The following is a 20,543-nucleotide window of genomic DNA, read 5'->3' as shown; positions in this document are numbered from 1 at the left end:
GGTATTTTTCATCCTATAGCTTGTTCATCCACATCTTCTTTTGAAATAGTGAACCAAAACTCGTTTTCTCATGCTCTCTCTTGTCTCTCTGCAGCAGACATAGTGAGCAATATGTTTGGAACATTAAAATAAAATCGCAGTATCGAATCGCAATACATATAGAGTCGTGAGAATCGCAATACATATCATATCGGCACCTAAGTTTTGTGATAATATAGTATTGTGAGATCCCTGGCAATTCCCAGCCCTAGTTGTTGGGGTTGGAGGGGGGTGAGAGAAGGTAGAGGAGGGGTAACGAGGTTTGAAGGGGGTATGCGTGTGTGTCGGGGGTAGAGAGGAAGGGGTTTTAGGGAGTAGGAATAGGAGAGAGTTGAAAGAGGTGGTTCAGTCTATGATTCAGTCCCATCCCCTTTGGCTAGTTGGGGCACTCCTGAGAGCGTAGCATCTACCTGCCCTGACATGCCACTCCCCCCCAGCCCCACATCAAAGCAGCCCTGTGAGTAATGGATACCAAGTGGTGCGACGCCCTTTCCTCCTCCAACCAGCTCGGCTGCCTACAGCCAGCGGCAAGCATCAAGCACCCTGTGCTCACACACAGCAACACACACACACTATACTCACACACACAGTACGCATGTATATACTCACACACACTCGCGCACACATACACACACACAATACAGACAGAGACTCACACATGTGCACACACACACTTATTACGTCAGCAGGTGAGAGATTCAGTCTAGTCCGAAGTGTAAAGTTATTGCAATTTGTTACTACCATGAGGATTGCAATTCAAATACACAGAGTCCACTTAAGATTTAATTCAGGAATGAATTAATTATAGAAGTTATGCCTATTAAATGTAGAATTTGTAGTGTTAGAGTTTTGGGCACAACGTTGACGCCAGTGGCAGTGAGAGTAATTGTATGCCTGCACTTGAACATAATTTATCTCGTGCCCCATGCTCTACGAGCGTGCTAGACTGACGGCCTGTCCGACGAAGTGCCTGCTCACAATTGAACTCACCATTGATGTTCACGAAAGAAAATGTTTGGACTCTCGTGGAGCAAATTGATAGCAGTGACAAAAAAAACATGTATTTCTACAGTAGAATATTTTTTGCTATGGAGTTGTATAGTCATGTAAACAATAGCGCAAGCAACAAGCTCCTCGTCCACTGCAGTACACAACTAAATGCTTAGTTCAATAATGTAAATTTACAACAGCTCACGCACATTAGCTAGTAAACCAAAGATAGTTTATAGCTTTGGTCAAAACTCATTTCAATTGCAGAAGCCTGGGCTGTCCCATGCCTCGATCAGCTGTTTCTGTCATTGGTTCAAGAAGTGCATTTTGACATGACACAGATGTTGGCTAAACTAAAGCACAAACGTCAACTTGCATTTGACACATTAAATAAATATGGAAATATATTATATTACGTGAAACCAGCTAATAGCAGAAATGTTCATACTTTAGCAATGAAAACTATTTAGCAAATTACAAGCGTTCACTTCATTACTATACATATAGGCCTGTATTGCATAAAAAAACATTGTAAATATATTCAAATTAGAGGTCGACCGATTATGATTTTTCAACGCGGATACCGATTATTGGGGGACCAAAAAAGCCGATACCGATTAATCGGCCGATTTTTTTTTTTTTTCGATGTATTTGTAATAATGACAATTACAACAATACTGAATGAACACTTATTTTAACTTAATATAATACATAAATAAAATCTATTTAGCCTCAAATAAATAATGAAACATGTTAAATTTGGTTTAAATAATGCAAAAACAAAGTGTTGGAGAAGAAAGTAAAAGTACAATATGTGCCATGTAAGAAAGCTAACGTTTAAGTTCCTTGCTCAGAACATGAGAACATATGAAAGCTGGTGATTCCTTTTAACATGAGTCTTCAATATTCCCAGGTAAGAAGTTTTAGGTTGTAGTTATTATAGGAATTATGGAACTATTTCTCTCTATACGATTTGTATTTCATATACCTTTGACTATTGGATGTCCTTATAGGCACTTTAGTATTGCCAGTGTAACAGTATAGCTTCCATCCCTCTCCTCGCTCCTACCTGGGCTTGAACCAGGAACACATCGACAACAGCCACCCTCGAAGCAGCATTACCCATGCAGAGCAAGGGGAACAGTTACTCCAAGTCTCAGACCGAGTGACGTTTGAAACGCTATTAGCGCGCACCCCGCTAACTAGCTAGCCATTTCACATCGGTTACACCAGCCTAATCTCGGGAGTTGATAGGCTTGAAGTCATAAACAGCGCAATGCTTGAAGCATTGCGAAGAGCTGCTGGCAAAACGCACGAAAGTGATGTCTGAATGAATGCTTACGAGCCTGCTGGTGCCTACCATCGCTCAGACTGCTCTATCAAATCATAGACTTAATTATAACATAATAACACACAGAAATACGAGCCTTAGGTCATTAATATGGTCGAATCCGGAAACTATCATCTCAAAAACAAAATGTTTATTCTTTCAGTGAAATACGGAACCGTTACGTATTTTATCTAACGGGTGGCATCCATAAGTCTAAATATTCCTGTTACATTGCACAACCTTCAATGTTATGTTATAATTACGTAAAATTCTGGCAAATTAGTTCGCAATGAGCCAGGCGGCCCAAACTTTTGCATATACCCTGACATATACCCTGACTGTGTGCAATGAACGCAAGAGAAGTGACACAATTTCACCTGGTTAATATTGCCTGCTAACCTGGATTTCTTTTAGCTAAATTTGCAGGTTTAAAAATATATACTTCTGTGTATTGATTTTAAGAAAGGCATTGATGTTTTTGGTTAGGTACACGTTGGAGCAACGACAGTCCTTTTTCGCGAATGCGCACTGCATCGATTATATGCAACGCAGGACACGCTAGATAAACTAGTAATATCATCAACCATGTGTAGTTATAACCATGTGTAGTGCTTCGGAGGACGCGTGGCTTTCGACCTTCGTCTCTCCCGAGCCCGTACGGGAGTTGTAGCGATGAGACAAGATAGTAATTACTAGCGATTGGATACCACGAAAAATTGGGGAGAAAAGGGGATAAAATTATATTTAAAAAAAATAAATAATAATAATTTAAAAAATACATCAAACACACGGGGTGTTTCTCAATATGCATACTACCGTGCTCCACACTCTCATCCAAGTGCATTCTCCAACCACGTTCTCTTGGGTACGTTCTTGTGAGTACGAGAGTGTGGAGACTGCATAAAACAATACATTTGAGAAGCATCCCCTATTGTATTACCTCACGCTTTACCTCCCCAGTCACTGAATCTTCTTCCAAGATATACACAAAGCAAACATTTTACTCCAAAAATATCAGCTAATTATGTGATTTGTAATATTCCAGCTAGCCAGCTAGTTAAACAGGCAAAAATGACCTCAAACTAGTGTTATGTAAGGTACATTTTTCATGGGTAGCTACCCAGTTAGCCCTATTGACTTACTTTGGACTTATCCATTCACTGAACCGTCTTCCAGCCAGGACAACAATGTCACTAGAGACAAAACAAGATCCTGTAAGCTAACGCACTTCTGTATTTTGCGCTGTAACGTACAATTTACCTTATTTTAACGCCCCAAAAACATAATACTTCCAGGTCAACTGTAATATGAATACCATTGTAAAACACAATTTCTCCCCTTTCCAGTAAAATCAATGTGATGAGACCTTCATGCTGCCTGTCTCTGCATGATTAAAGAAGGCAATGAGCTCCGTCGGGCCTTTTTAAAAATGACGGGTGGGGAAGCAAAACCTACTGCGTGATAGGGATAATGTGTCATTACATACGTATTTGAAGGTTTGTGTCGATTTGAATATGGTTTTTAGGGCGGCGCTAAAGTAATCTTCAGAAGTAAACAGCGCCTGTCGTGGCTTTTGAGAGTCATGATGGCTTGCAGTGATAACGCAAAAAATGAATGCATTCAGTTGTACAATTGACTAGGTATCCCCCCTTACCCTGTCCCTGTCCCTTTCTTATTTTTAAACTGCGAGAGAAGCGCTACACCTGGTGGAGAGAGGCTGTATGACAGAATGAGTTGCATTATGCGTGCTGTACGTTACGTCATGACGCGTCACAATTTAACATACAGTGTCGGAGGGGTCAGTTTTTTCAACTTTTCTCCAATACTATCGGGCCGTATACCATGTCAATCAATGCTTGAATAGAAACATAGTTCACACCCCAGATTTTGACACAGTCGCTACAGTCCCATTAGGGGTTAGTCAAATGTGTACAAAATGGGGTTAGTCAACAGTATACACAAAGCAACCGTTTTACTTCATAACTATCAGCTAGGTATATGTGAATCATAATAATGTAGCCAACCAGATAGTTTAACAGGCAAAAATGACCTAAAACTAATATAATACAAGATAGATGTCAATTATTCGTGGGTAGCTAGCTAACAATTCTTCGTGGCTATTTGGCTAGCTAACAGTATTAGTAGATAGCCAGTTAGCCCTATTGACTTATTATGGGCTTGTGATCTACTGTACACATGCAGGTAAACATACCAAATTTAACACAGCCTGTATTTATTAACGTGTCAAGAAATAATATTGTAGTCAGGCAACATATGAGATATGAATTGACAACATTTAATTTTGATGTCAGGGTGTATTTTCTCTCGTTTCAGCTCAAATAATAGCCACCATTGATTTCAAGAAATGTAGCAACATTTTTACGTGATTACGTCATATTTCTTTACATAATTTCCATTGAAGCTTGCATCGATGCATGCTTCAAAATATGTACAAATGAAGTACGGATTAGAAAAGTGTCCTTTGTGCTCCATTTTGCATACTTTGATCTGGACTCCGACCCTTCCAATCTCCAATTTGTGAGCTCGGAGCAAGGTAGTATGCATTTTGAGAAACACCCATGGTTTCCATGTGTTTGATGCCATTCCATTGCTCCGTTCCAGCCATTATTATGAGCCGTCCTCCCCTCAGCAGACTCCACTTCCTTCGTCTTCTGGACTGAAATTAGATAAAACATATTTGGTGAAATATTAATTGAATCATAGATAAAGTCAATATCTTCCTTGTAATGAATGTTACGAAGCACATCTTATCCCTTGACTGTGACGAGTAATTTCAGGGTTTGCCATTTCCAGACGAAAGATTGAAATACAATGAAATGTGATGGTCACAATTGATATGCTTACTAATGAACGCCTACATAACCAGTTGGTAATTAGCTAGCTACATTGCATGGATCGAAATGGAACTATGAAGATGTGATTTGTAATCATATTGACAGATTCTGAATAGCGAATTCACCTTGTGCAAAGTAGCTAGCTAGCTCAGTTAGGTAGTTAGCTAGCTTCCTCTACGATCTTTCTACAATGAGTCATCAAAATATGAAAAAATGTCCTGGAACATAGTACAATTAACATTAGATGACAAGTGAGATAGATAGAAAGTATGACGTTAGCCAAGTTTTGAGTTTAGTTTACAAGCTGAGTGCATTATGGTCTTTCAAATTATGATTAGCAAAATAATTCTACTGTACTGCCATATCGGTTTTATACACACATAATAACATTGTTTCTGTTATAATTTATTAGCCGATATTTTAAGAATATTGGACACTGTCAGATGGATCTTACACGCAGAGGTACCTGCAGTGTTTTCCTATTGCTTTCATGCTAATTTAAACCAGTCAATGCATTTTGGAGCAACGCTGCTTTATATGGTGGGATTTATATGGTGGGGTTCAGTCTGCCTGTGTGTGTGTGTGTGTGTGTGTGTGTGTGTGTGTGTGTGTGTGTGTGTGTGTGTGTGTGTGTGTGTGTGTGTGTGTGTGTGTGTGTGTGTGTGTGTGTGTGTGTGTGTGTGTGTGTGTGTGTGTTATTGTCTCCACTTTAACCTCTCCTGGGAAATGGCTGCAGATGAAGGCATTACGGTCCTTCAATTCCCGAATAAGCTGCTATCCACTCCGTCCGATCACCCTGGTCTTTCCACAACTTTCATCCAACTTTTTTTGTGGATATTTTGTTGTCAGTCTGCTGTTGAAAGCATATCCCTTCTAGGTAGCAAATACTTTCGCATTAGGTCCACCATGTTTACTTGATTTGTGTTGGTGTCCTCAGAGAGATAAATAGTCACGCCTCTTACGTATTGCATCCCTCTCAGAGCGCGCAGGCCAGATTTGCCAGCAAATCGAACCCAGTGATATTTCAGCTGCTGCTACAGGTGCAACACTGGGGTTTGAAGTTATCTAATCTTCATAACATTACACTCTCTGATCCTTGCCACTTTATTATGACCATTTAGAGTTATTTTAATGAAAAATTCTTACATATTGTACCTTTAACTTCCTTCAATGTTCTAAACCAAACAACCACCTGCCACATGTTTATAATGCTGGTGTAGCCTATACTCTTCACTTTCACTGTTTCACTTCAGATGCCTGCCTGCCTACCTGGTCTCTGGTCTGTCTGACAGAAGACAGAGAGAGGGAGACTTCCACCCTGCTAACTCAGACCTGTAGGCCTGTAGACCCAGCTCACTACTCACTGGACCCTGTCATTACCCATTTTAATGCTTTCAGCGTCTCTCTCCTTCTCTCTCTCTTCCTCTCTCTCTCTCTTCCTTCTCTTTTTCTAGTTTCCCTCAAACCCTCTGTTGTCATGGCAAGTGTATTATGGTTAGCAAAATAATACTACTGTACTGTCAAGTCGGTTTGTTTAGAATGTTATAATTTATTAGCCGTTATTTTAAGAAAATTGGACAAACTGTGAGATGGATCTTACACGCGGAGTTCCCTGCTGTCTTTGCCTATTGCCTATTCATGCAGATGTAAACCAATCCTGTAATCTTACATGTCAATGCATTTTAGAGCTACGCTGCTTTATATGGTGGGATTCAGTCTGGCTGTGTGTGTGTGTGTGTGTGTGTGTGTGTGTGTGTGTGTGTGTGTGTGTGTGTGTGTGTGTGTGTGTGTGTGTGTGTGTGTGTGTGTGTGTGTGTGTGTGTGTGTGTGTGTGTGTGTGTGTGTGTGTGTGTCTTCATTCTCTACCCTCTCCTGGCTGCAGATGAAGGGACTATGCCACAGGATGAAATTAAGTTTTCTTGGGCCTATGTGCCATAAACACACACGTACACGCCATATAAAAGCAATCACTTCAGTGTAACAAATTAACAAGCAGAGTGATCTTGTCAGGCGATGGAAAACTTCAGATAGTCTGTCTGTTGTCTGGGTAACTGTGTGCGTGCGTGCGTGTGCGCGCGTGTGTAACTGTGTGTGTAACTGTGTGAAATGAAAACATCAGAGGTTTATTCATTGAGAACACAGAGTGACTCCAACAGAGAAGGCCCGACACACACGCGCACGCACACAGACACAGACACACACACACACACACACACACACTCACACACGGTTCTATAATTTTCATGGCACCTACAGTAGTGGCAGCCTAGGCAGAGAGCTCATGTAAATTCTGTATATACAGTATATACAGTACCAGTCAAAAGTTTGGACACACCTACTCATTCCAGGGTTTTTCTTTATTTGTACTATTTTATACATTGTATAATAATAGTGAAGATGTCAAAACTATGAAATAACACATATGGAATCATGTAGTAACCCAAAAAGTGTTAAACAAATCTAAATATATTTTATATTTGAGATACTTCAAAGTAGCCACCCTTTGCCTTGATGACAGCTTTGCACACTCTTGCCAGTTTGGGCTAGGCCCCTAAGTTCCATTGAAGGGAAATGTTAATTCTACAGCATACAATGACATTCTAGACGATTCTGTGCTCCCAACAGTTTATGGATGGTCCTTTCCTGTTTCAGCCTGACAATGCCCCCATGCACAAAGCAAGGTCCGTACAAAAATGGTTTGTTGAGATCGGTGTGGATGAACTTGACTGTCCTGCACAGAGCCCCGACCTCAACCCCATCGAACATCTTTGGGATGAATTGGAAAGCTGACTGCGAGCCAGGCCTAATCGCCCAACATCAGTGCCCGACCTCAATAATACTCTTGTGGCTGAATGGAAACAAGTCCCCGCTGCAATGTTCCAACATCTAGTAGAAAGCCTTCCCAGAAGAATGCAGGCTGTTATAGTAGCAAAGGGTGGACCAACTTTATATTAATGCCCATGATTTTGGAATGAGATGTTTGACAAGCAGGTTTCCACATACTTTTGGTCATGTAGTGTATGCTGCATGGACTCTATGTGCAATAATAGTTTTTAATATACTTTTTAAATGACTAACCTATCTCTGTACCCCACACATATAATTATCTGTATGGTCCCTCAGTCGAGCAGTGAATTTCAAGCACAGATTCAACCACAAAGACCAGGGAGGTTTTCCAATGGTTCGCAAAGAAGGGCACCTATTGGTAGATGGGTATATTTAAAAAATAAAACATTGAATATATCAGGTATGAAGGTAAGACCCAGATGCAGACCAAGTCAAATAGACAATAGTTTAATATTCCAACAGGGGCAGGCGATAGACCGGTCAAGGCAGGCAGGGGTCAGTAAACCAGAGGTGGGGCAACAGTATCGGGCGGCAGGGGATAATGGGGAAGATGGGCGACACCTGGAGGGGGGTGGAGACAATCACAAGGAGGAGGGTGGAGACAATCACAGGTAAAACAGATCAGGGTGTGACAGAATATCCCTTTGAGCATGGTGCAGTTATTAATTACACTTTGGATTGGTGTATCAATATGCCCAGTCACTACAAAGATACAGGCGCCCTTCCTAACTCAGTTGCCAGAGAGGAAGGAAACCGCTCTGGGATTTCATCATGAGGCCAATGGTGTTTTAAAACAGTTACAGAGTTGAATGGCTATGATAGGATATAACTGAGGATAGATCAACAACATTGTAGTTACTTCATAATACTAACATAAATGACAGAAAAGAGGACTGTACCGAATACAAATCCTGTATCCTGTTTGCAATAACGCACTAATGTAACACTTCACAGTGTCACGTTCCTGACCTTTTCCCTTGTTTTGTATTTATTTAGTATGGTCAGGGCGTGAGTTGGGGTGGGTTGTCTATGTGTGTTTTTCTATGTTGGTATTTTGTGTTCGGCCTGGTATGATTCTCAATCAGAGGCAGCTGTCAATCGTTGTCCCTGATTGAGAATCATACTTAGGCAGCCGGGGTTTCACGTGTGGTTTGTGGGTGTTTGTTCCTGTGTTAGTGTTTCGCCACACGGGACTGTTACGGTATGTTCGTTTGTTGTTTTGTATCGCATATTGTTTTCGTGTCTATTAAATTACCATGGAAACTTACCACTCTGCAAATTGGTCCTCCGATCCTTCTCGCCTCTCCTCGTCCGATGAGGAGGACGACTCAGTATGTGTCACAGTATGTGTCAAATAAATAATTTTTTGTCCTGAATACAAAGCGTTATGTTTGGGGCAAATCCAACACAAAACATCACTGAGTACCATTCTTCATATTTTCAAGCATGGTGGTGGCTGCATCATGGTATGGGTATGCTTGTCATCAGCAAGGACTAGGAAGTTTTTTAGGATAAAAATAAACTGAATAGCACAGGCAAAATCCTAGAGGAGAACCTGGTTCAGTCTGCTTTCCACCAGACACTGGTAGACAAATTTACCTTTCAGCAGGACACTTATCTAAAACACCAGGCCAATATACACTGGAGTTGCTTACCAAGATGACATTGAAGGTTTCTGAGTGGCCTAGTTGCAGTTCTAAATTAAATTGTCTTGAAAATCAATGTCAGGACTTGACAATGGCTACCTAGCAATGATCAACAACCAACTTCACAGAGTTTTTTGAATAATGTACAGATATTGTACAATCCAGGTGTGCAAAGCTCTTAGAGACTTACCCAGAAAGACTCACAGCTGTAATCGCTGCTAAAGTGATTCTATCATGTATTGACTCAGGGGGTTGAATACTTTTCTAATCAAGATATATTGATGTTATAATTTTCTTCCACTTTAACATTACAGAGTATATTTTGTGTAGATTGTTGATTGTTTTTTTACCTAACTTAGTTTAATTTGTAACCTTTATTTAACTACAGTAGGAACGTCAGATAAGAACAAACTCTTATTTACAGTGACAGCCTACCGGGGAACAGTGCCTTGTTCAGGGGCAAAACAACAGATACATTTTTTATTTACCTTGTCAGCTCTGGGATTCGATCCAGCAACCTTTCGATTACTGGCCCAATGCTCTAACCAGTAGGCTACCTGCTGCCCCTGTAGGTTGCTCTGGATTAGGGTTGGGTGGTATCCAGATTTTCATATCGTAATACAGTCCTTCTCTCAGCCCGAGATTTACGTTATTACTGGCTTTAGTACACAAGGGGGCACCAAAAAAAACTGCAAAAAAGCCCATTGGGCATCTATTTTTGGCATCAGAGTAATTTTGTGCTTCAGTTGCACTTTTCCACTCGGATGAGAATTCACAAATGGGCATTCTATCACTAGATAGAGCTTTGACGGATGTGTAGCTGCTTTTCTGTGGTACTTTCTCGGTCGGTGAAGCCAGCCTACTTTTCTCCGGTAAAATGCGAGATTAACTTTAAACAAAACATTAATACATGTAGCTCCTAACTTATTGCATAAGTTGAGTGCAGATATTTAAACGAAACACAAATATAAACGCAACATGTAAACTGTTGGTCCCATGTTTCATAACCTGAAATAAAAGATCCCAGAAATGTTCCATATGCACAAAAAGCTTATTTCTCTCAAATGTTGTGCACAAATTGGTTTATATCCCTGTTAGTGAGCATTTCTCCTTTGCCAAGATAATCCATACACCTGACAGGTATGGCATACCAAGAATCTGATTATTAAACAGCATGATCATTACACAGCTGCACCTTGAGCTGGGGACAAATAAAAGCCACTCTAAAATGTGCAGTTTTGTCACACAACACAATGCCACAGATGTCTCAATTTCTGAGGGAGCGTGCAATTGACATGCTGACTGCAGGAATGTCCACCAAAGCTTTTACCAGAGATCTGAATGTTAATTTCTCTACCATAAGCCGCCTCCAATGACATTTTATAGAATTTGTCAGTACATACAACCAGCTTCACAACCTCAGACCACGCCAGACCAGGACGTCCACATCTGGCTTCTTCACCTGCGGGATTGTCGGAGACCAGTCACTCGGACAGCTGATGAAACTGAGTTTGCACAACTGACGAATTTCTGCACATCATTTCATAAACTGTCTCAGGGAAGCTCATCTACGTGGTTGTTGTTCTCACAAGGGTTTTGACCTTGACCAGTTTGGCATTGTAACCGACTGGCATGCTGGAGAAGTGTGCTCTTCACGGATGAATCACGGTTTCAACTGTTTTCTGATGTCAACGTTATGAACAGAGTGCCCCATAGTGGTGGTGGGGTTATGGTATGGGCAGGCATAAGCTACAGACAACAAACACAATTGCATTTTATTGATGGCAATTTGAATGCACAGAGATACTGTGACGATATCCTGAGGCCATTGTCGTGCCATTCATCCGCCGCCAATACCTCATATTTCAGCATGATAATGCACGGCCCCATGTCGCAAGGATCTTCCATGGTCTGCATGCTCACCAGAGCAATTTCGGTATGCTCTGGATTGATGTGTACGACATGTTCCAGTTCCCGCCAATATCCAGCAACTTCGCACAACCATTACAGGGGAATGGGACAACATTCCACAGGCAACAATCAACAGCCTGGTCAACTCTATGCGAAGGAGATGTGTCGTGGTGCATGAAGCAAATGATGGTCACATCAGATACTGACTGGTTTTCTGATCCACGCACCTACCTTTTTTTAAGGTATCTGTGACCAACAGATGCATATCTATATTCCCAGTCATGTGAAATCCATAGATTAGGGCCTCATTTATTTATTTAAATTTACTGATTTTCTCATGTAAACTGTAACTCAGTAAAATAATTTAAATTGTTGCATGTTGCATTGATATTTTTGTTCAGTGTACTTAAAAAGTAGCTACAAATATTAAAATGTATTGATAAACGTCAAAGAAATAGTTAAAACGGTATTGGCAGTATTGAAAAACCATCCCGTGGCTATTTCCAAATACCCTGGTATAGGGTATATACGGTATACCGCCCAAGTCTACTCAAAATGTAAATTGTACTCTGTGGGAATAGTACAGTATTAATAAGTTTATCATACCTTTGACACAGCTAGCTCTGGTTTTGTCAGACTTTAATTGATGACATTTTTATTATGAAGTTAAATGATGGCACAAGTGGAGAGTTTGTTTTTGGCTCAAACGCCAAGTGGAGGTGCTTTCTATCTACCGATCAAATCTGTCCTATCATGTTGTTGTATCACTAGGATGGATGTTTGCTAACCACAAAGCTGGCTGTTACAGTACTGTTCCTCCGACCATAACAAAACAGGAATGTTTCCACATACATTTTGGCTCTCATTGCCTTGTTTAAGTCTGCATTTAGTTTTCATTTGTTAAAGGGATTGTAAAAAAAATAATTATAATAATAAAAAAATGTTTAATATAATTCCAATTAATCATGTCATAGCATGACTTCTTTCTGTTATTTGAGTTTGTTTCCTTTCCGGCTTTGTGGCTTCACAGAAACCTATGGGATTATTAGCCAGCATTTGACCACTGCCACCGGTCCACATTGTGATACTATAATGACATAATATAATATTATGATGTATTCCTGAAATGGCTACTGCGGTTCTTTAGTGGAGTAGTCTTGCAGCTCTGTGGTCGAGGCCATGTAAAAGTATTTAGTAGGGAGAGAGTGTGTCTGTGTCCCCGTGTGTGTGTGTGTGTGTCCCCGTGTGTGTGTGTGTGTGTGTGTGTGTGTGTGTGTGTGTGTGTGTGTGTGTGTGTGTGTGTGTGTGTGTGTGTGTGTGTGTGTGTGTGTGTGTGTGTGTGTGTGTGTGTGTGTGTGTGTGTGTGTGCGTGCGTGCGTGCGTGCGTGCGTGCGTGCGTGCGTGCGTGCGTGCGTGCGTGCGTGCGTGCGTGCGTGCGTGCGTGTGCGCGCGTGTGTGTGTGTGTGTTTGTCCTCAGTACCATACCACAAGTATAGTTTTTTCTCTATTTACTACCTCGATTAGAAGACATGTGTGCTTCATGCTGGGTAGAGAACTCTTGAACTCAAGGTAAAGCAGATTCCCACATGTTGAAGCTCTGCTTCTTCTTACTCATGTTGCTGCGCCCCATTTAGTCTCATGCTGCGTTCTACAATTACAGCCCTAATGAAATTATGGGTTGGAGGTTGTTGACTTGGGCCAGTAGACGAGCATTGGACGCTACAACAAAGGGATACATGTACATGTTCATTTTCTATCTGACCTTCTTATGACCGTTGACACTGTGAACTTTGATCCCAACCCTAGTCATCTGAGTGGCTCGAGGTAGAGGAATACTGGACCATTAGAATATGCAGTATGCCCCACTTTCCCACACAGACACTCATAATACACGCACGCACACACACAGACAGATGCCATATCATAATTTGACCTAGTTTCTCACAGGAACAGGAAATGTGAAATATTATGTGGATTATAATTAATGGACATTTTTTGTAAGGGTTGATAAATGTTTTGTTAGGGCAAATCAAGTCTGAAATGACAAATTACAAACTTTAGAAGCCTTTTAAAACCTTGAATACGCTTCAAGTTTGCATATCCTGCTGTGCAGGAAAATCCATGCAACAACAGGATGATCAAGTTTAGATGCGGCATCTGTACAGTACTCAACAGCTTTTACATCTCACAATACCCACTCAGGAAACAGGGGAAGGAGGGGTGCACCTCTAGCTCTTGACAGTTTGTGTATACAGTCAAATGAAATGAGTGTGTTTCTAGTCATGTATTAACTTTTTTTCTAGTCATGTATTAACTTTCCCTTTTGGTTTTTTGAAGTGTTAAAAAGTGATCGGAGTTCAATGGAGCCGTTCCTCTAAGTGTTTTTTTCATTAACTTGTGATAAATGGTTTAGCTGAGTGATGTCTTCACCTGGATTTGTGGTGTGTGTGTGTGTGTGCGTGTGTGTGTTTACCTCTTGGCTCCCTGCCACCTGGGGCTGATGTTAACCTGCTAGACATTGTTTAGTGTTGTGTTTGACCTGGATGATCAGTTGTTTCAGCTTGCGGCTCCACTTCATTAAAGACATTGGCAGCCATTCAGTCAGTCAACCAGGAACGCCACCCTCTTCACAGCATGTGTTGAGACATTGATGAAAAGGTTGATCTAACTTATTTATTCAGGGACACTCTTAAAATGCCTTTGGTTATTGTAGAGTACACCACCTTATTCATATTCAGGAAGCTATATTTTCCCAACATTGGAGAATTTGCATGTAAACATAACATAACGCAAACCTCACAGAACCTTTCAGGACAGGGCCCATATAAGCTCTTTAGAAAGGGAAAATGCTAGGGATAGATACAGTAGAGCCCGACCGAAATATCGGTTCACCAATATTATCGGCCAATATTGGCCTTTTAACGCTATATCGGTATTGGCCGATAATAAATAGGATGAAAAAAGGGAATCTCATGCTTGTCTGAACACTTGTGGCCATTCTCATGATGTCATTATTGTCACGATGTATGAAATCAACATTTGAAGCATAGTTATTGGACAATTGCTCTTTTGGATGGCAATTTTACAGTTGATTCATTTAGCAGACACTCTTATCCAGAGCGGTTAAGGTTAATTGCCTTGCTCAAGGGAACATAGACAGATTTTTCACCAAGTCGGCTTGGGAATTCAAACCAGCGACCTTTCGGTTACTGGTCCAACACTTAACCACTAGGTTACCTGCCGCCCCAATTTATGAGAATTCTGTTTGGGAAAAAATTACGCCTTTTAATTTCCCCACTGTAAAACAGTATATTGGCAGATATATCGGTATCGGAAAGTTTTGACCCACAAAAAATCGGAATCGGTATCGGACCCCAAAAAAGATATCGGTTAGGCTCTAAGATACAGGAGGTGCTGGGTCAGTTGTGCCGTAGTGTATGTCCTGTCCTCCGGTTTCCACCCACTGGACACGCCACGTCATTTCAACATGAAAATGTGGGTAATATAATATTTGGTTGAGACATTGATCAATGAGATTTCACCCTTTATTCACCCACTGTCACACCCTGGCCTCTGTTATATTGATTTTTTTTATTAGTTTAGTTAGGTCAGGGTGTGACATGGGATGTTTGTGTGTTTTGTCTATGTTCTATGTTGCATGTGTGCACTTAGTTCGTTTTAGCTTCACGATCGTTTGTTTTTTGTTCGTTTAGTAAGTGTTTGTTTTTTCTTCATTAAAAGAAGATGGCTTTCTTTCACGCTGCGCCTTGGTCCACTCATTCGTCATATAACTCTTCTCCAGACCATTTCCGGAGACCTTCTCCCTTACCTCACCTCGCTCATCAACTCATCCTTGACCGCTGGCTACGTCCCTTCCGTCTTCAAGAGAGCGAGAGTTGCACCCCTTCTGAAAAAACCTACACTCGATCCCTCCGATGTCAACAACTACAGACCAGTATCCCTTCTTTCTTTTCTCTCCAAAACTCTTGAACGTGCCGTCCTTGGCCAGCTCTCCTGCTATCTCTCTCAGAATGACCTTCTTGATCCAAATCAGTCAGGTTTCAAGACTAGTCATTCAACTGAGACTGCTCTTCTCTGTGTCACGGAGGCGCTCCGCACTGCTAAAGCTAACTCTCTCTCCTCTGCTCTCATCCTTCTAGACCTATCGGCTGCCTTTGATACTGTGAACCATCAGATCCTCCTCTCCACCCTCTCCGAGCTGGGCATCTCCGGCGCGGCCCACGCTTGGATTGCGTCCTACCTGACAGGTCGCTCCTACCAGGTGGCGTGGCGAGAATCTGTCTCCGCACCACGTGCTCTCACCACTGGTGTCCCCCAGGGCTCTGTTCTATGCCCTCTCCTATTCTCGCTATACACCAAGTCACTTGGCTCTGTCATATCCTCACATGGTCTCTCCTATCATTGCTATGCAGACGACACACAATTAATCTTCTCCTTTCCCCCCTCTGATAACCAGGTGGTGAATCGCATCTCTGCATGTCTGGCAGACATATCAGTGTGGATGACGGATCACCACCTCAAGCTGAACCTCGGCAAGACGGAGCTGCTCTTCCTCCCGGGGAAGGACTGCCCGTTCCATGATCTCGCCATCACGGTTGACAACTCCATTGTGTCCTCCTCCCAGAGTGCTAAGAACCTTGGCGTGATCCTGGACAACACCCTGTCGTTCTCAACTAACATCAAGGCGGTGACCCGTTCCTGTAGGTTCATGCTCTACAACATTCGCAGAGTACGACCCTGCCTCACGCAGGAAGCGGCGCAGGTCCTAATCCAGGCACTTGTCATCTCCCGTCTGGATTACTGCAACTCGCTGTTGGCTGGGCTCCCTGCCTGTGCCATTAAACCCCTACAACTCATCCAGAACGCCGCAGCCCGTCTGGTGTTCAACTTTCCCAAGTTCTCTCACGTCACCCCGCTCCTCCGCTCTCTCCACTGGCTTCCAGTTGAAGCTCGCATCCGCTACAAGACCATGGTGCTTGCCTACGGAGCTGTGAGGGGAACGGCACCTCCGTACCTTCAGGCTCTGATCAGGCCCTACACCCAAACAAGGGCACTGCGTTCATCCACCTCTGGCCTGCTCGCCTCCCTACCTCTGAGGAAGTACAGTTCCCGCTCAGCCCAGTCAAAACTGTTCGCTGCTCTGGCACCCCAATGGTGGAACAAACTCCCTCACGACGCCAGGTCAGCGGAGTCAATCACCACCTTCCGGAGACACCTGAAACCCCACCTCTTTAAGGAATACCTAGGATAGGATAAAGTAATCCTTCTAACCCCCCCCCCCCCCCCCCTTAAAAGAGTTAGATGCACTATTGTAAAGTGGTTGTTCCACTGGATATCATAAGGTGAATGCACCAATTTGTAAGTCGCTCTGGATAAGAGCGTCTGCTAAATGACTTAAATGTAAATGTAAATATAACGGTCGTGACACCCACTCAAAAAGACAGCCAGAAGTTGATGCTTTCAACCATCTAAAAGCGTAACCAAATTCCAACATTAAAACAATGTCAGATTTGGGGGTTTAGTTGTCATCTGAATGTGTTATCACTGCACTTCAACCATTTATAACCAGAACAAAGTTAAAATGGGAATACAATATTACATATTTTGTATTTATACAACAACTTAATGTGTTATCACTGTGCTTGTCACGCCCTGACCATAGAGAGCTTTTATTCTCTATGTTGGTTAGGTCGGGGTGTGATTAAGGGTGGGTTATCTAGGTGAATTATATTTCTATGTTGGCCTAGTATGGTTCCCAATCAGAGGCAGCTGTTTATCGTTGTCTCTGATTGGGGATCATATTTAGGTAGCCATTTTCCCATTGTGCTTTGTGGGATCTTGTCTATGTATAGTTGCCTGTGAGCATTATTCTAGCTTCACCTTTCGTTTGTTCGTTTTGTTGTTTTTGTTCTTTGAAGTTTTCTATTCCAAAATAAAGGATGGAAACATACCATGCGCATCTTGTTCTACTCCTCATGACGAACGTGACAGTGCTTCATCTAATAGCACAACCAAATGACCTGGATTGCAGTTGAGATTACATTAAAAGTACATAGTGCAAGTGATCAATGCTGTTAAAAAGTCTGCATAAGACTTCCGACAATGGCGAAGCTCTAACAACACGCGTCTGCGTAGCGTCCTCAAACTTTCAAACAATTTTGAGGCATTTTGACACGGTTTACCTGTGCGTTAATAGTGAGTTGGAAGTTACAATAGATGTTTTATCGCCAAAGCAAAAGATGCCCAATATGTCAAAGCCTCAGACGAGGCTTGGAAAAATGCCCCTCTCTGACAGCCCTTCTCCGGCCTCGGCGGATGCTAGCTCGGAAGAAGCACCAGCATGGTTCAGAATGGAGATGGACAAGGGTATAACAAAAATCCAAGAGACACTTTCTGAACGCCTCAGCAAAATGTATGTACTGGTCGATAAACTCCACGAAGACCAGAAAGTCACAAAGGCACGAGTGACAAAGTTAGAAAAAGACCATGCTGACCACCAGGCTGCCATCCTGGACGTCTGCGAGGAAGTGGACCAAAAATACAAGAAGTTGGACATTTCCAAAGGCGCTCGAATTTGAGACTTCAAGGTTTCCTGGAGGCCGTGGAGGGAAGAGACGCGATCTCCTTTCTACAGGAATGGATTCCCAAAATTCTGGATCTACCCCCTCCCGCGCACCCACTGGAGATCGAGAGGGCCCATCGCACCCTACGGAGGCGGCTGCCTGGTCAGGTTGCACCCAGGGCATTTGTCATTACATTTCTACGGTACCAGGACACTGTTCGCATCCTCTCTGCTGCTCGGGCAAAGGGAGAGCTCAAGTACGGAGATGCCAGAATCATGATCTTTCCGGATCTTTCTCCCACACTACACAAGAGGAGGATGGCTTTCTCCCCACTGAAGAGACTTCTGCGTCAGGCTAGCTTGGCATACGGCCTTCGCTACCCAGTGACTTTGTGGATCAAAACCAAGAATGGTGAGCGCACATTTGACTCTGTGAAGATGGCTGAAACATGCACGAGGAAAGAACTTCCTGACTTGTTCACGTCTACTACACCACGAGGAACTGTCTTTTGAACTTGGATACAGTGGCCAGTGAACTGTTAGCACATGAGAAAACAACGAAATTACACATATGATCGACTGGCTGGCTGGCTGGATGGCTGGCTAGATGGCTAGCGTGATAATGACTGGCAAGGTAAAGTTGGTTCATAGCTCATGTTGGCTGAGCTATTTAGCCAGCTCGCTAAGTTTACAAGGGTGTAGCTATAGCTACTATACATCCACACTATGCCAGGTAGTTACATTTTTGCTGTATACTTTTATTTTACGCAGAGAGGTCCAGTCGGGTTTGGTTAAATAGTTATGTGGCTTTTGACTGGGTTTCAAGCCTAACTATGTTGTTTATATTACTTCAGGGAATTTTAGCTACTATTACGTTTCCTGGCTTGTTTACCGTTAGAGATGTATGCTAGCGTTAGTGACACCGAGGCAGGGATAAGCTACACACTGGCTGGCCGCCGAATTGCCAGCTAGCTGATAGCTTTACACTTGTGTATGTGCGTACATGTGTGTAGTTCCTGAATATTTCCTGAACAAAACCCTCCTGTCTGTAGGAAAGCTAGTAGAGGTCATGAACCATGACTATGCCCATGTCCAATTGGTTCGATTGTTATTGGGGGATTTTCTCTGTGAAGTTAGCTCTTCTATGGACCACTTGGCCATGAATAGAATCCCCTCATATCTAGTGCCCCTCTCAATGGTGCACGACATATTGACCTCAGCTACTACAACCACGATAAGGCCGTTACAGTCACATTTGGCCTATAGTCTGGGGTCGGCAATCCCAATACATGTTGATATTGATCGAAATGAAGTGGGATTTTTACAGACGCTGCTGTAGGTTGAACTGGAGAATATCTATGGATTGAAAATGGTTCTAAATGTAGGATTTTGGCGCGACAGTACCCACGTGAAAATGTACACTCCCCCAGTCGTAGTTTATCAGGAAAACAAGTGGAGGTGGTATGGAATCGATGGTTGGTTAACACACCGTTCGCATCCTCCACTATGACTTACGAACGCCATGACTCAACCACCCAATTGAACCTCCCCAACCAGACTGTTTTCGTTAAGGTACCAGAGGGGGTGATTATCCACATAGACGACCTCGCTCTATACCAACTTCCCGACGGCAGGATAGACACAGAGATTGAAACGCCTGATGCTTTTGCTAAGTGTTTCCTTGAGTTACCACAAGCCATTCAAAACCAAATCCAGTACGAGGGACCAATGACTGTTGATTTTAGCATACTGGATGATGCACTTTTAGTTGACCCGACTCACTACAAGCCAAAAGATTGGTCTGTCTTGGATGGTGTCAGACAGTATCCTGACTGTTACCATGATTCTTAGTCTTATTTCCCTTGGCGTGTGTACCTACTACGTACACAGGCTCACACATGCAATGGAGACCAAATGAGGTCTTATACTAGGATCATCCGTGAAACGGAAGCGATCACGATTTTCAGAAATCTGGCAATAGATCCTGAAACCCCATCAGGGGGTCCATCCACAGCATCCCCAGCCTCCTCTCCCGAATTCGCTAGGTCAGCCCTGTAATGTCCCCAATATAAGCTTTGACCTTCAGGGTGCCATTTTTCCAAGTGCCTTAACTACCCACCTTCAAGTAGGATCGTCCTAGATATGACATTAAAGACAATGCCATGATAGAGTCATTTAGCCAAGACCTTGGACATACATATATAGAACATAGTCCAAATTAGATGATTACGGTGTGTTAGATATATTTGAAATATCTTTTGTTTATGTTTTTATTCATTTATTTTTTCTTTTCTTTGACACTTAGGAAGTGATAGAGCCATAAACAAGTTCCCCATACAACC

At 42.5% G+C, this 20,543-nt stretch overlaps 1 protein-coding gene and 1 long non-coding RNA gene across 2 annotated transcripts in view; one reads left to right on the top strand and one right to left on the bottom strand.

Annotated features, from left to right (window-relative positions):
- LOC139582842 (E3 ubiquitin-protein ligase RNF43-like) overlaps positions 1 to 20,543 on the top strand; it is a 207,775-nt gene that overhangs the window by 173,580 nt on the left and 13,652 nt on the right. The gene's annotated exons all lie outside the window — the stretch shown is intronic.
- The window catches only part of LOC139582848 (uncharacterized), a 39,998-nt gene continuing 23,822 nt past the window's right edge, over positions 4,368 to 20,543 (bottom strand). The window contains exon 3 of the long non-coding RNA XR_011676435.1: positions 4,368 to 5,036. This is a non-coding gene — a long non-coding RNA (uncharacterized lncRNA). The remainder of the gene's footprint in view (positions 5,037 to 20,543) is intronic.

Source organism: Salvelinus alpinus, chromosome 1 (genome assembly GCF_045679555.1).
Source record: "Salvelinus alpinus chromosome 1, SLU_Salpinus.1, whole genome shotgun sequence".
In the NCBI taxonomy this organism is placed as follows: domain Eukaryota; kingdom Metazoa; phylum Chordata; class Actinopteri; order Salmoniformes; family Salmonidae; genus Salvelinus; species Salvelinus alpinus.
Note: the sequence above shows the minus strand (reverse complement) of the source record. Positions and strands in the feature narration are given on the sequence as shown.